This window comes from Bufo bufo, chromosome 1, assembly GCF_905171765.1.
Source record: "Bufo bufo chromosome 1, aBufBuf1.1, whole genome shotgun sequence".
Lineage (NCBI taxonomy): Eukaryota > Metazoa > Chordata > Amphibia > Anura > Bufonidae > Bufo > Bufo bufo.
In genome coordinates, this window is record NC_053389.1 from 636,203,568 (window position 1) to 636,215,656 (window position 12,089).

Below are 12,089 nucleotides of genomic sequence, written 5' to 3' on the forward strand. Positions count from 1 at the left end.
GAAAATCACTGTTTCAGCGCTGGCATTTCATCCTGTAAAATGATTTCCTTTTTATGTATTATAAAAAAATAATAGTTTTCAGTCAAAATTTTTACCAACCACAGGAATTTGAACAAGGCAGAAGCCTACAACATCTGAGCAAAAGATGAATGTGGTTTTTCAGTGGAATTTGTCAGGCGCCAAAGCCCTTATCACCAGTCTATATTTGAATCTCTGGATGCCAGTGACATTAACCATTGCCTAGGCACACATTTTTAACATTCTTGCCCAAGATCTGTCTCCTAAGGGTATCTTGATTTTGTAAAAGTGACTCTTCGGCAATGCATAAAGCACAGCTATTTTATTTTATATTAAACTAAATGACAGCATTGTATCTTCTCTACAATTATGGCCAAAATACTCTGATGTGGATACAGATGGGCAGACGTTTTATCCACTTTATATTAATACACACGGACAGTACTGACTGTGTGATCAGATCTACACAAGTTGTGTAACAGCAGGGCAGAAAGCAAGGAGTGTTCACTCTTATCGCTCAAAGTTTACTAGCTGTACATACCAGTACGTGGCCTCACATCGAAACTGCATAGTTTCACCCTGTACAGGAAAGCCAAGCTATCCAGTAATAGTGTAGACTCCACACACCAGCTTACACTGCAATGCAGGAATCCTTCTAGGAGGAAACTGGCAGCCAAGATTTACAAGTAATGTCAGCAAATGAACACATACTAACCTGTCAGATTCTACTCCTCCCCTACCTTCAGGTAATCAGAGTTACTCCCAGCTCAGGAGAAGCAGGTCATAGTCCGCCCACATACACACACCTGTATTTCAGGAAACTCAAGTAGTATGTGCTTCCACCCAGCTATCAACATAGTAATAGAAATGAGTGTACATACTACAGTCAGGTCCATAAATATTGGGACATCGACACAATTGTAATATTTTTGGCTCTATACACCACCACAATGGATTTGAAATGAAACGAACAAGATGTGCTTTAACTGCAGACTGTCAGCTTTAATTTGAGGGTATTTACATCCAAATCAGGTGAACGGTGTAGGAATTACAACAGTTTGCATATGTGCCTCCCACTTGTTAAGGAACCAAAAGTAATGGGACAATTGGCTTCTCAGCTGTTCCATGGCCAGGTGTGTGTTATTACCTCATTATCCCAATTACAATGAGGAGATAAAAGGTCCAGAGTTCATTTCAAATGTGCTATTTGCATTTGGAATCTGTTGCTGTCAACCCTCAAGATGAGATCCAAAGAGCTGTCACTATCAGTGAAGCAAGCCATTATTAGGCTGAAAAAAAAAAAAAAAATCCATCAGAGAGATAGCAAAAACATTAGGCGTGGCCAAAACAACTGCTTGGAACATTCTTAAAAAGAAGGAACGCACTGGTGAGCTCTGCAACCCAAAAGACCCGGAAGACCACGGAAAACAACTGTGGTGGATGACCTAAGAATTCATTCCCTGGTGAAGAAAACACCCTTCACAACAATTGGCCAGATCAAGGACACTCTCCAGGAGGTAGGTGTATGTGTGTCAAAGTCAACAATCAAGAGAAGACTTCACCAGAGTGAATACAGAGGGTTCACCACAAAATGTAAACCATTGGTGAGCCTCAAAAACAGGAAGGCCAGATTAGAATTTGCCAAACGACAAATGAGACCAAGATCAACATGTACTAGAGTGATGGGAAGAGAAGAGTATGGAGAAGGAAAGGAACTGCTCATGATCCTAAGCATACCACCTCATCAGTGAAGCATGGTGGTGGTAGTGTCATGGCGTGGGCATTTATGGCTGCCAATGGAACTGGTTCTCTTGTATTTATTGATGTGACTGCTGACAAAAGCAGCAAGATGAATTCTGAAGTGCTTCGGGCAATATTATCTACTCATATTCAGCCAAATGCTTCAGAAGTCATTGGACGGCGCTTCACAGTGCAGATGGACAATGACCCAAAGCATACTGCAAAAGCAACCAAAGAGTTTTTCAAGGGAAAGAAGTGGAATGTTATGCAGTGGCCAAGTCAATCACCTGACCTGAATCCGATTGAGCATGCATTTCATTTGCTGAAGACAAAACTGAAGGGATAATGCCCCAAGAACAAGCAGGAACTGAAGACAGTTGCAGTAGAGGCCTGGCAGAGCATCACCAGGGATGAAACCCAGCGTCTGGTGATGTCTATGTGTTCCAGACTTCAGGCTGTAATTGACTGCAAAGGATTTGCAACCAAGTATTAAAAAGTGAAAGTTTGATTAATGGTTATTATTCTGTCCCATTACTTTTGGTTCCTTAACAAGTGGGAGGCACATATGCAAACTGTTGTAATTCCTACACCAGATTTGGATGTAAATACCCTCAAATTAAAGCTGACAGTCTGCAGTTAAAGCACATCTTGTTCGTTTCATTTCAAGTCCATTGTCGTGGTGTATAGAGCCAAAAATGTTAGAATTGTGTCGATGTCCCAATATTTATGGACCTGACTGTATACTCCAGATATTTACACCAATACGTCAGATACGAAATATTTCAATTCAAAGTAGTCCAGGCCACCAGAGATTCCAAAGTTTACTCAAGTGCAAGAATAGACAAGTGCAAACATAATATTTTATTGAAACTTCCAATGTTTTTGGCTTCTTTGAATATTGATGTATTGATGGCTTAGTGGAAAAAGAGAGGCAGGAAAAATGTTTATATTTTCAAGATTTTACCTATTAGTACTGTATATGCAGCACAGTGGTGGGCAATGCTGTCTTGAAATGCTGGGATCTGCCAAGAATCTAATGTGTTAGGACATTGACAGATCCCACTAACCATACGTTCTGGATCAACTACAGTATGATCGATGTAAGGTGGATTTAGACTGCACGATTAAGCAGGCAATTATCAGGAAGGAACCATTCCTTCCCAGTAGCTGGCTGCTCATCGGTAGAGGAAAGACCTGCATGTACATGCTGCAATCACCTCAACTGTAAGGTTACTGCAATCTCTCTTCCTCATACAGATTCATTGTTTATGGGCAGAAGATTGCAGATCGATGTCCGAATGAAAGGTCATCATGGTGAACGATGAACCCAGTGAACAAGTGCTGTGTTTGTTTATTAGTTGATCTGGGGCACTTTTCACTTTCATACTAATGTTTATTCCCGATATTCTGCCCAACAATTGTGTGGTGTAAATTTGCCTTTATTCTTCAGGCAATCCTTGCTCCTCTGTTCAAATGGTTTTATTGCACACACACAGTTCTTACTGGCTTCTGATTAAAGATAAATTGTATGTCAGTTAAAGGGGTTGTCCGGGTTTAGAGCTGAACCCGGACAAACCTCTATTTTCACCCAGGAAGCCCCCCTGACTTGAGCATCGGAGCAGTTCATGCTCCGATGCTCTCCTTTGCGCTGCGCTAAATCACGCAGGGCAAAGGCTCTTTTGTTTACAATAACACACTGGTGGACGGAGGCTTCCACCCGGCAGTGTGCTCGGTGACGTCACCGGCTCTAATGGGCCGGCTTCAGCACTGCCCTAGCCATTTTACTGGCTAGAGCAGCGCTAAAGCCAGACATTCAGTGCCAGTGATGTCACCGGGCTCCCTGAGCAGCCTGAAGAAGAGGATTCAGCACTCCTGCAAGGGACCCGGTACATCACCGAGTATAAGAAAACAGTCACTTCCGGCAAAGAATTTCCTATAACAATACGGGGCTTCAGAAACATGTGGAAAAGGTAGGACATGGATGTATGTTATATGTATGTCTGTCTTGTACTAATGAAACAAAGTCCTCAATCCCAGACAACCCCTTTAAAAGGAGTTATCCAGCCTATAAAAATAAATTAGGTGCACCGCCGGCAGTCTGTGTGCTAGTCAGGGGCTGGAATAGTTTTCACTCTGCTTTTAGGTCCCCAGTTTCCAGTGCATGAGGTGTGGATGTTTGACAATGGATCAGGTTCAGAAGAATGATGATGAAGGGGGGTGAATGAAGAAGAGTCAGATTAGGGGATGTGATAGGCCAACCTAAAAAGATGTGTTTTAGGGAGCACCTAAAACTGTGGATGTTGTGAATTAAAGGGGTTTTCCAGGATTTTGATAATGATAACCTATCCTCAGAAATTAATGGAGCCTCCATGCACATGCTCGACCAGCCACTCCATTCATTTCGGGGTGCTCCACAGGGTATGGGGGCCCTGTTCTCGTGATCAGTGGGGGGCCCGGTGGTAGGACCCACACTGATCCGATAGTTATCCCTATCCTGTGGTGGGTTTGGTAAATTCGATATTCTGAGGAGCAGACTATCAGAGCTACCATATATGGCATAGTCGGACACCGCCGGATCCCCAATAACTATAATCGGAATAGGCTGGTTTTCAACTTAAATTGCAGCTTTGTGCCAGAGGAATACAATACAATACAGAAAGCCGTCATTTATGTAGGTTTTTCGTGGCATTTTCAAGTGTCTTCACATGCCTAACATTTTGTTGTAGAAAAGTTCTGCAACTGAAAATCACTTCCATTCATTTGATTAGGGTTGTATTGGAGGCAACCTGTCACGGAAGGTATGTAAGCAGGGAATTAACCAAACTCAGGGAAAACAAACAGAACAATAGACTAGGCCCAAAAGCCAGCTGAAAAAGGGTCACCTCCTAGCGATCCCTGAAGCTTTCCCTATACTGCTGTGCACATGTGCATACCCTTATTGTGGATATGCACATGCCCTCGTGCCTACGTCTATATACCCTGGGAAAACCCTAAGCAGTAGGGAAAGGGGAAGAGGCGACCTGCTTCCTCAAACAGAAGGAAGCAAGCATCTCCCTAGAGGCCTAAACAAAAGACAACAAGGGAAGAAGCAGAGAGGACTTATCTTGAGCTGAGCTGGAGCAGACAATCCACAACACATCCAAAGCCCACAGGATCCAACTATAACCAGCACAGGCCACTGGGAGAAGGAGGAACAAATAGCCTCACTAACAATCAATCCAGTACACCTGAGGGAAGGTGGATCCAGCTCAAACCAAAACCAAAACAAAGAGAAGAGTCAAACATGTGCAGCCAGCCTGGCAGATCTCCGCACAGTCACAGGGCAAGGCGTGACACAACCTCATAGTGAACGGAGCTGATTGAAAGTAAAATATTTTCTGCAACATAATTTGCTGAATGTAAAAATATTTATTGGGTTTTTGCACCTCAGTTCTTTTGTGAGTTTTTATAGGGTGAAATTGCCAGCTCCAGATGTTAGCTGAAGGTCTATGGGAAATATGAAGAGTAGGACACATATGCCTTTTTTTTTTTTGTTTTTTTTTTGCTGCTGGTGTTTTTTGTTAATTAGTTTACAAAGTTATGCACTAAAATAAACTTCGTAAAAAACAGTAAGGAAAAAAAATGCAAGTGGTTTCTATGGTGTTTTTGAGTGAAAAAAATATATATACCAGAACAAATTTGTGTGTATGAATGGGCCCATAATGGTGCCTTCACATGTGGCAGATTTTGTTGCAGAAAATTCTGCCAATGAAAATCTGTTTCATTCATTTGAATAGGATTGTTTTGGAGGCAAGCATATGGATTGCTGCAATCACCATTCATGTGAATGGAACTGATTTGCAGAAAAATATTCTGCAACAAAATCTGCCGAGGGTGAAGGCACCCTTAAGAGATATATCCCACAGATTATGGAGGTTTTCTCATAGAATATATTTCTTTGTCAATCTAAGGAATGTCTATTCCTGGCACAGAAAGGATTGTAGCATCTGGACAATATACTACTTAATAAAATGATATTAAAATGACTTGATTTGGATAGTGTGTGCAAAATCCAGAATTCAAAATATTGTGCCAACGGTTGGCACTGGGATGAATTGCTATTCTGCTGCTGCAGAAGTTCAGGTTTGCATATTAAGCATTTAAGAGTGCAGTAGTTTTCTTCAGCTCAGCATTTATTATATACTGTGATCAACTGAATAATACATTTTTATGGTCAACTTATTTTAGCTTTTTAAAATTCTGTGCCTTTAGCTTTTTAAAAAAAGATATTCTGCATTTTAAATAAAGTAAAATTTCTCCTGTTTTTACTGTACCATGGGTAGTCATCCCTCGCTTCCATTACAACCAAATAGTTTTAGCTCAGTGGAATGACTTTTCCAAAACAGGATAAAAACTTGTCAAAAAAGGCTGCAAATAAAAGAAACAATACTAAAGTAAACTAAAACATATGTCCAGTGTAAGGAGCAGGTGCTGGTGTAATGGTGTAAATGTGTGGCCAAATCCCATGTGCTATAGTGGCCCTAGTGTGGAGGAATTTAAAAATAGCATCATTAACCCAAATTCCTCAGCCGATTCTTCTCAGCAGGATGGTCTCCTCCCTTCCCGTCCCTCTGAAACTCATGTCAGGAGGAGGTAAAGAACAGAGATCCCAGACCATTCTCACCCCACCCCCCTGAAAGCAACCACAATAAAGATAGGGCTTCCAGGGTCATACCATGGACCTCCTCACTCTGCAAAGAATAACATCACTTTGAGTTAAAAAACAAACACACACACAGGAACACTTTACACAAAAATCTAGCTTACTTTCCGGGCTCTTTTACTATGGTATATGTGGTAAACCCTTATTGTATTTGGGGTATTGTAGCTCTCAGCTCTTACTGGTTACTAACTATTAGCACCAAGAGGAGAAAAAGGCATAGCACAGCTAGCAATGTATATAAACTTTATTAATGTACCAAAAAGAAAATACAATACAATGACAAACAATACAGGGATCACAATCTGGACAAATGTATTAGAACAATTAATGAATAGGTCAAAGGAATACTAAATAATTAATCAATGCCCTAGCTGGGAATGTAATACAAAGACCTGATCAAAAGCCGTAGACAAGATATTGGAGCTAGATACAATATATATATATATAAAGTGCAAAGTGCAAAATACAATGTAAATGGACAATATAATGGACGGTATAATAAATAAGCAATCACATAAATACCAGAATAGTGATCCACAGCACCGACGCGCGTTTCGCGTAAGCTTCCTCAAGGGGTGTATATGTATTGTATCTATATGTATTGTATCTGGCTCCAATATCTTGTCTACGGCTTTTGATCAGGTCTTTGTATTACATTCCCAGCTAGGGCATTGATTAATTATTTAGTATTCCTTTGACCTATTCATTAGGCTACTTTCACACTTGCGTTAGGTGCGGATCCGTCTGGTATCTGCACAGACGGATCCGCACCTATAAATGCAAACTATGGTATCCGTTCAGTGCGGATCAGTCTGTATAACAGCTTTTTCAGATCTGAGTTTTCACAGTTCTGCCTGGCAGTACCCGATCTCTTACAGGGGGCTGTGATCCGCACAATTAACCCCTCAGGTGCCGCCAGACCCCCCTCCCTCCCCAGTATTAAAAGCATTGGTGGTCAGTGCGGCTCCCCCCTCCCTCTCTCCCCAGTATTAAAAGCATTGATGGCCAGTGCGGCCCCCCCTCCCTCCCCAGTATTAAAAGCATTGGTGGCCAGTGCGCCCCCCCCCTCCCTCTCTCCCCAGTATTAAAAGCATTGATGGCCAGTGCGGCCCCCCCTCCCTCCCTCCCTCCCCAGTATTAAAAGCATTGGTGGCCAGTGCGGCCCCCCTCCCTCCCCAGTATTAAAAGCATTGGTGGCAGTGGCCACAGGCTAACAACCCCCCTCCCCCCCATCATTGGTGGCAGCGGAGCTGCATTTCCGATCGGAGTCCCAGTTTAATCGCTGGGGCTCCGATCGGTTACCATGGCAGCCCGGATGCTACTGCAGTCCTGGCTGCCATGGTTACTTAGCTTATACTTACATGTGCTGTCTGTGGCCGGCCGGCGCTCCTCCTACTGGTAAGTGACAGGTCTGTGCGATGCCTGGCAGCACCCGATCAGGGGGCTGAGATCCGCACAATTAACCACTCAGGTGCGGCACCTGAGGGGTTAAGTGTGCGGATCACAGCCCCATGTAAGAGATCGGGTGCTGCCAGGCAGCAGGGGGCAGTTATGTACACAGTTCTTAGTATATTCTAACTTGAAGCGTCCCCATCATTATGGGAACGCCTCTGTGTTAGAATATACTGTCGGATCTGAGTTTTCACGATCTAACTCAAATCCGATGGTATATTCTAACATAGAGACGTTCCCATGGTGATGGGGACTCTTCAAGTTAAAATATACCATCGGATTGGAGAAAACTCCGATCCGATAGTATATTAATAGGGACTCCTGACTTTACATTGAAAGTCAATGGGGGACGGATCTGTTTGCAATTGCACCATATTGTGTCAACGTCAAACGGATCCGTCCCCATTGACTTGCATTGTAAGTCAGGACGGATCCGTTTGGCTCCGCACGGCTGCAAGCAGCGTTTTGGTGTCCGCCTCCAGAGCGGAATGGAGGCGGAACGGAGCCAAACTGATGCATTCTGAACGGATCCTTATCCATTCAGAATGCATTGGGGATGAACGGATCCGTTCGGGCCGCTTGTGAGAGCCCTCAAACGGAACTCACAAGCGGAACCCCAAACGCAAGTGTGAAAGTAGCCTTAATTGTTCTAATACATTTGTCCAGATTGTGATCCCTGTATCCATCCTGTGTGTCTTTCATCCACCATTGTATTGTTTGTCATTGCATTTTCTTTTTTCTTTTTGGTACATTAATAAAGTTTATATACATTGCTAGCTGTGCTATGCCTTTTTCTCCTCTTGGTGCTAATATTTGGTATGTAGGCCTAGCACTTACACTCGCTTTGTGAGCTGTTCACTATTGGTGTTTAATTATTGGTTACTAACTAGTAAACTCAGAAAGGTTTGTCCGGACGGGGCCGTGACGCAGGGATATTGTATTAACTTGTTGGAAACAGATCATTGTTAATGTGTGCAGGTTACTTCATAGCCATTAGCAATGAACACTAATAAACAATCTGGAAGTCATTTAACACTGTCAAGTTTTGATAGTCTTTTTCATTCCATTTATGGCACTGCCTCATGTAAGATCTGCCTAATTTATGAAGCGACGTGCACATCGGCATCAACTAGGCTTGCAGCATTTTGGTGTCCGTCTGACAAAACTGAGCCAAGCGGATCCGTCCTGACACACAATGTAAGTCAATAGGGACGGATCACTGACACAATATGGCACAATAGAAAACGGATCCATCCCCCATTGACTTTCAATGGTGTTCAAGACGGATCCGTTTTGGCTATGTTAAAGATAATACAAACGGATCCGTTCTGAACGGATGCATGCGGTTGTATTATCTGAACGGATGCGTTTGTGAAGATCCATGACAGATCCCAACCAAACGTGAAAGTAGCCTTATGTGTGTGAATGAGCCCTGATTAGTTAATACAAGGCACTTACTAATGTATTGTTATTATCCATATTGCCTCCTTTGCTGGCTTGATTCATTTTTCCATCACATTAATCAAGGGTTATGACCATCCCGCAATCCACGGCGGAGGTCGTGGTTGCACAATATATGAAAAGGCGCCAGCATCTCTGGTGTCCGGGACAGGAGTGCAGATAGGCTGGCGCTTTTTCCAATAGTGTACGAGTACGACCACTGCTGCTGGATTTTAGTGTGTCATAACCCCTGGATACGAGCAGTTTATAACGTGATGGAACAATGAATCCAGCCAGCAAAGGAGGCAATATGGATAATAACAATACATTAGTAAATGCCTTGTATTAACTTTCTCTACATGATGGGCCTTTTTCACACGGCCGTTTTTATTTTCCGTTTACGGGCAGTTTTTTATGCTCCGTATACTGTCCGTATACAAAACCATTCATTTCAATGGTTCCGCCAAAAAAAAAATGAATGTGTTCCGTATGCATTCCGTTTCCGTATTTCCATTTTTCCGTTCCGTTAAAAGATAGAACATGTCCTATTATTGCCCTCAAATCACGTTCCGTGGCTCCATTCAAGTCAATGGGTGTGCAAAACAAAATGGAACACATACGGAAATGTATCCCTATGTCTTCTGTATCCGTTCCGTTTTTGCGGAACCATCTATTGAAAATATTATGCCCAGCCCAATTTTTTCTATGTAATTACTGTATACTGTATATGCCACACAGAAAAACGGAACGGAAAAACGGAACCGAAATGGAAACACAACGGAAAAAATGGATAAACGGATCCGGAAAAAACGGCCCACAAAACACTGAAAAAGCCATACGGTCGTGTGAAAGAGGCCATAAATGCCATTTGCCGAAGTGACACAACCTCTTTACCTAAAAGATATAAAAGACAGAGATTTATGGTTGAATTATACACCATGCAACTCTATATCACTTGGATTAAATTCACAGTGAATCTGGGTTTACATTCTGTTTGACTGTGGGAATCAGGATGAATAAAAGACCAACAGTATGCACCCCTATAGTAACACAGCTGTAGAAGTCTGCCAATGACTTCTTTTATGGTGCACACACTACACCTTTTTTGTTTACTGGCCAAATATATGTCATCAAAATGTATAGGCATGACCAGAGAATTTCCAAGCACCACAGATGGTGAATTTTTCCTTAGCCTGCTATATGTCCAGTTTCGCAATCTATTGGACATCCAAGAGAGCAGTGAGTTATTGTGAGAACCAGGAAAGGATTGATGTGTTTATTGTGGTATGAAGCTATGTCCAAATTGGGAAAAAAGGCAATTCACAACAATCAGTTCACAATGGCCCATTTCTTCATGAATATGCAGTACGTCTTGTCTGTATAAATGGTCCCCAACGTAGGTAGCCAGGGGCGTGTACAATTTAAATGTGCCAATCTACTTTCTGAAAATGAAGACTTCATGCTGAAGATGATCTCTGACCTGCAGGCAGCATGTTATAGAGCAGGAGGAGCTGAGCAGATTGATATATAGTTTTGTGGGAAAAGATTCAGTAAAGATTTGATAGAAGGAAAGCGGGCCCTTTATGGGTCGCAGCGGACTGCTTCACAGCCAGGAAGAAGACGAGATGTTCTCACGAGTAAAAAAAAAACCATGAAAGGTCCTCTTTAAAGGGTTTCTGTCACCAGAATTAACCCTATTAAACTGGCTGACATTAGCGATGTGCTTACGTCAGCAGACCCTAACTGTACTATTTTTATGCTTATGGATGCCCCGATTACTGCACAATTTTAGCTTTGATGATATGCAAATTAGCCTCTAGGAGCAGGGGAAGGGGGGGGGGGGCGTTGCTCCTGCTCCTAGAGGTTCGGTTCTCCCACCTCAAGTCATGACCTGCCATCCTTGATAGACAGGGCCAGGCAGTGCTTGTCTCCTCCTGTTGGCCCTGTGTGCTGGGACTGCGCAGGCGCGAGATTTATCCAGCAAACAGGGCTGGCAGGAGAAGTTGAACGCTGGCCCTGTCAATCAAGTACGGCAGGGCGTGACTTGAGGTGGGAAAACCGAGCCCCTAGGAGCAGGAGCAACGCGCCCCCCCCCCCCCCCCCCTGCTCCTAGAGGCTAATTTGCATATTATCAAAGCTAAAATTGTTCAGTAACTGGGACATCCATAAGCATAAAAATAGTACAGTTAGGGTCTGCTGACATTATCACACTGCTAATGTCAGCCAGTTTAGTAGGGTTAATTCTGGTAACAGAAACCCTTTAAATCACTGTAAGGAACATTCACACGTCCGTGTGTGTTTTGCGGATCCACGGAAAATCGCAGCATGCTCTATATTCTACGTTTTTCACGCAACGCAGGCCCCATAGAAGTAAATTGGGCTGCGTGAAAATCGCAAGCATCCGCAAGCAAGTGCGGATGCGGTGCGATTTTCACGCATGGTTGCTAGGATGAAAGTCTATTCACTGTATTATTTTCCCTTATAACATGGTTATAAGGGAAAATAATAGCATTCTTTAATACAGAATGCTTAGTAGAAGGTCAATTTAGAGTTAAAAAAAATAAATTTAAATTAACTCACCTCCTCCAATTGATCGCGTAGCTGCCGGTCTCCTGTTCTTTCTTCAGGACCTGTCAAAGGACCTGTGGTGACATCACTGTGCTCATCACATGATCCATCACCATGGTCATGGACCATGTGATGAGCTCAGTGACGTCACCACAGGTCCTTTGACAGG

The 12,089-nt window shown here is 42.9% G+C and overlaps 1 protein-coding gene across 6 annotated transcripts in view; it reads right to left on the bottom strand.

The window, feature by feature from the left end:
• Positions 1–12,089, bottom strand: part of TJP1 (tight junction protein 1) — a 247,209-nt gene that overhangs the window by 118,958 nt on the left and 116,162 nt on the right. Inside the window, exon 1 of one of the 6 annotated variants that reach the window (XM_040413858.1) lies at positions 560–689. The exons of 4 other annotated variants lie outside the window; for them this stretch is intronic. The gene's annotated coding sequence lies outside the window, so the exon portion shown is untranslated. Of the gene's footprint in view, positions 1–559; positions 690–12,089 lie in introns of those variants that run through there. One more of the 6 variants, XM_040413855.1, reaches the window with a different exon arrangement.